The sequence below is a fragment of the Montipora capricornis genome, chromosome 14 (genome assembly GCF_036669925.1).
Source record: "Montipora capricornis isolate CH-2021 chromosome 14, ASM3666992v2, whole genome shotgun sequence".
Lineage (NCBI taxonomy): Eukaryota > Metazoa > Cnidaria > Anthozoa > Scleractinia > Acroporidae > Montipora > Montipora capricornis.
Window position 1 is genome coordinate 26332914 of NC_090896.1, and position 5000 is coordinate 26337913.

The 5000-nt window shown below is 38.3% G+C and overlaps 1 protein-coding gene and 1 non-coding gene across 2 annotated transcripts in view; both read right to left on the reverse strand.

Annotated features, from left to right (window-relative positions):
* LOC138033198 (uncharacterized) overlaps positions 1 to 5000 on the reverse strand; it is a 101918-nt gene that overhangs the window by 76246 nt on the left and 20672 nt on the right. The gene's annotated exons all lie outside the window — the stretch shown is intronic.
* On the reverse strand, positions 3443 to 3515 carry Trnap-ggg (transfer RNA proline (anticodon GGG)). Its single transcript has one exon. It is a non-coding gene; the product is annotated as a tRNA-Pro (tRNA).

The following is a 5000-nucleotide window of genomic DNA, read 5'->3' on the forward strand; positions in this document are numbered from 1 at the left end:
GAGAGTAATGATAAGAGAACGCTGCTTGGTACGAGCTTTGTTAATGATGTCAGCCATTTGAGCAGTATGCTCAAAAGTTCCTGAGAGACCAGGTGTAAAATCTTTTTGAATTTCATGTTCAATGTAATTATTAGCGGCAAGGAAGTTGAAAATGGCATTACGAAGGCACGAGGTAAAAACCTTTAAGGGCACAGATTGCAGAGTAATTGGACTAAAGTTGGCAGGGTCATTAACGTTTCCTTTCTTGTGGATGAGGATTGTGCATGCTTTCTTCCATTCGCTTGGGACGGATCCAGTTGACCAAGCCGTACGGATAATTTCAGATAAATAGGTGCGAAGAAACGGACATCTTTTAAAACAAATGATTTATAATTTATCTAAGGGACAAAGAGAACCGGAAGCCTTCATTTTTCTAATCACATTTGATATCTGTTGGTAGGTAGGAGGTTCAAGGTTAAAAGGAATTACAGGATCAGATAACGTTGGTATCCAGCTTGGAAGGTTGAAGACTCTGGTTGGATTTAGTGACGATAGAGTTCTTGTAAAGTAATCAAAACACTCGTCCATGGAGAATGAAAGGAGCATTTCGGCTTTCATATTGAAAATCTTTTTGACATAACCCCAGAAATTTTTAGAGATGGAATAATCATGATTCATCGGGTCAGTGTTGACTTGAGAAGTGTTGTTTCGCAGCTTGTCACGCAGAAGGCGAGAGACGTATTTTATTTCAGCGATATCTGCGCTAGCGGAGTGTTTTAAGACTTTGAGAGATTTCTTCAGATCATGTTTAGATTTGTCTTCGTACTTTTTTATCAGGCGTTCATCAGTAGCTTGTGCGACTTGACCAAAATTGGCAGAGAAATAGTCATAAACAGTGTCGTTTAAAAGTTTGATACTTGAGCTGAGATTTTGAGCCGTGATTGGATGATTAAGAAAAAGGACTGATTTGAAATAATCGTTGGCCGTTATCCATTGATCATTAGATTTAGGTAGATTTATTCCTGTTTTAATATCAGGAAAACCATAATCTCCAGGTTCAAGAGAAGAGGCACTAGAGGTTATTAAAGGAACACTTCCATTGCCATATTCTTGATCAGTGAGCGTGATATCATTGATGTCAGCGCGAAGTTGATCATTCAAACCCAGTACAACTCTGCAGCTCCTTTGATGCATCTTTAATCCTCTGTTTCCCTTACAAAGTTTACCACAACAGCGCTTTGTGAGACAAACACGAGAAGCAGTGTCTGCTACAGGATCATGATCATTCGGGAGTTGTTCCTCTCCAACATTGTGACATTCCGGTCGATGAATTCGTTGTTTGCAGCGCCACGCATGGCGGCCCAGCGAGACAAAATCTTTTTCACAGAAAGAACAGACGACTCCAGCGAGTAAAATGAACAGAAAACGTGGATAGGCCATTTGAAAGCAGCAAAACAGAGATTAACTAATTAAGATATCAATTCAAGCATAAAATGACGATAAAACTGGAGACATGTACAGAGCGTGTTTGCTCTGCTCGATGTCCAATAATAATAATGAAATAATAATAATAATAATAATAATAATAATAATAATAATAATAATAATAATAATAATAATAATAATAATAATAAGGTTAGGAGAGGTTAGGAGTTATCCACATTAGAAGAGGGATTTTTTAAGGGGATAGTTTGTCACCACTACTATTTGTGTTATGTATGATTCCATTAACATTGATTTTGAGAAAATCAACAGCAGGTTATGATCTTGCCAAGGAATTTAAGGTGAACTATCTTCTTTTCATGGATGACTTGAAACTGTTTGGGAAAAGCGAGGACGAAATAGATTCATTAGTACAATTTGTACAGTTGTTTAGTGGACATTGGAATGGAATTTGGGTTGAAAAGGTGTGGTACGTGTGTTGTTAATGAAAAGAGGAAAGAAGGTGAGAATTGATGGTATTAGCCTTTTCGATGGACAAATAATGAGAGAAATTGAGGAAGAAGGGTATAAATATTTAGGGATTCTTGAGGTGGATATGATGAGGGAAAAGGAGATGAAAAATCGATTTGAGAGAGAGTACAAGAGAAGGTTGAAGCTTGTGTTGAAATCAAAATTGAATGGAAAAAACAAAATTAACGCCATTAACACCTGGGCAGTCTCTGTACTGAGGTACGGAGCATGTATTATTAGATGGACAAAGAAAGAGCTAAAAACATTGACTAGAACGACTAGAGAGGTATTGACAATGAACGGTGCTTTTCATCCAAAGAGCGATGTTGATAGGTTGTTGAGAAGTGAGGAAAACAGTTTAGGATGGTATGTGAAGAACACTCTGGAAGTCCTGCCGCAAGGGGTACGGGCTACTAGTGTAATTAGGAGTGAGCAAACAGTGAGCAAAGATAAATTCAAGACATCGTGGAACAATGAGAAACTCAACAGTTGGAAGGAAAAAAAAGGCTGCATGGTCAATTTGTGAGAGAAATACCTGAAACGACGCACGTAGAAGAAACGTGGAGCTGGTTGCGAAAAGCAGACTTGAAGATCCAAACAGAAGGACCTATTTGTGCAAGTCAAGAACAAGCCCTTAGGACTAACTATGTAAAATACCATATTGACAAAACGGTGGAATCCCCATTATGTAGGCTATGTGGCGAGAAAGGTGAGAGCATAAAGCATATTGTCTGTGAGTGTAAAAAGCTGGCCCAAAGGAAATACAAACAGAAACATGACAACGTTGAAAATGTACTTCATTGGAAGTTTTGTGAGAAATAACATCTGGAAAAGAAGAATAAGTGGTACGAACACACACCGGACAGTGTAAGTGAAAACGATGAGGTTAAACTACTGTGGAACGTGAACATACAGTGTGTTCGTATCATTGAAGCCAGAAGACCGGACATTGTGGTTGTAAATAAACAGGAGCGAAAGTGCACTATTATTGATATTGCCGTACCAACGAAAAAAAGAATTGGTGGAAAGGAGAATGAGAAAATTGAAAAGTATCAGGACCTTTAAAAAGAAATTGCAAGAATGTGGAACATGAGAACTGTGCAAGTGGTACCAATTGTTGTAGGATCATTGGGAAGTGTAAAAAAAAAAAAACTTGGACAAGTGGCTAGGGAAGTTGAATGTCAAAATTAGTTTTTCATTACTACAGAAAACTACGTTACTGGGAACGGCGAGGATTTTAAGAAGGGTGTTGGACCTCTAGAGTGAAAAGAAAACTCTAAGGGACCTTTGGTCATAGGCTATGACCCGCTCCCTTAGGAAGCAAACCGAAAAAAAAGATCATCCAGTTCACAAAGATGATGACGATAATAATAATTTAATAATAATAATAATAATAATAATAATAATAATAATAATAATAATAATAATAATAATAATATCAAGTGAAGCTATGATCTTCGCAGTTATGAGCGCAATTTTTGCAATTGCGTAGAGAAGCCTGAAAAATTCAGGACTTCAAAGGGGTTTGAACCCGTGACCTCGCGATCCCAGTGCGACGCTCTAACCAACTGAGCTATGAAGCCACTGACGTTGGGAGCTGGTCATTTGTGGGTTCTAATGGTCCCGTGAGGAATGAATCAATGATGAAATGGTATATGAAATGAATAATATATGAACTGCGGATGTGAAATCAAGTGAAGCTATAGATCTTCGCAGTCACGAGCGCAATTTTTGCAATTGTGTAGAGAAGCCTGAAAAATTCAGGACTTCAAAGGGGTTTGAACCCGTGAACTCGCGATCCCTCGCGATCCCGGTGCGACTCTCACTTGATTTCACATCCACAGTTCATATCAGGAGAAAATGAGGGGACAGAGAAGGAGGCTCCCGGTCCAGCCCTTGGGATATGTCATGTCCACGAAAGTTATTTTTAGACTAGCGGAGGTCTTCCGAGACGTCCGCATGCAGGCCAGCCTCGGTCCGATGTTTGAAAGAAAATATATATTCATCATCATTTTCTCTTTTCACTAAGAACCTTAGAGCGAGGCAAGACTGCATGCGGACGTCTCAGAAGACAGACTTCCGCTAGAACAAAGACTACCGCTCGTCTAAAAATATTTTTCGTGGACATAACATATCCCGGCCAACGCCTTGAGCCTCCCTCTCTGTCCCCTCATTTTCTCTTGTTCATATATGGTGAAGCCACTGACGTTGGGAGCTGGTCATTTGTGGGTTCTAATGGTACCGTGAGGAATGAATCAATGATGAAATGGTATATGAAATGAATCATATATGAACTGTGGATGTGAAATCAAGTGAGCGTCGCACCGGGATCGCGAGGGATCGCAAGGTCACGGTTTCAAACCCCTTTCAAGTCCTGAATTTTTCAGGCTTTTCTACGCAATTGAAAAAATTGCGCTCATAACTGCGAAGATCATAGCTTCACTTGATTTCACATCCGCAGTTCATATATGATTCATTTCATATACCATTTCATCAATAATAATAATAATAATAATAATAATAATAATAATAATAATAATAATAATAATAATAATAATAAGTCAACTTCAAGGAGTACATGAGGCAAACCGGTGTGAAGGTGAGGTTGGAAGTTGTCCAGAAAACAGCATTGTTGGGGACAGCAAAGATATTAAGGAAACTACTATCCCTGTAAGAAGAAGGACAAGAGAGACCTGGGACCTGTGGTGACTTGTTGTAACCTGCTCCCAAGGACTATAAACACCAGGCTGAACATCCTGCCTGAGTCTACAAAGAATAACAATAATGATAATGATAATGATAATGATAATGATAATGATAATGATAATGATAATGATAATGATAATGATAATGATAATGATAATGATAATGATAATGATAATGATAATGATAATGATAATGATAATGACAATGATAATGATAATGATGATAATGATAATGTTAATAGTAATGTCCCCTATGACTTGTAGAAAACTGCTAAATCACTTGCGAAAAAAAAACACGACGTTACGAGAATTTGTATGGTCAATGACAGTGCCCGGGTTTCTTTTCGTACTTGTCTGCAGATC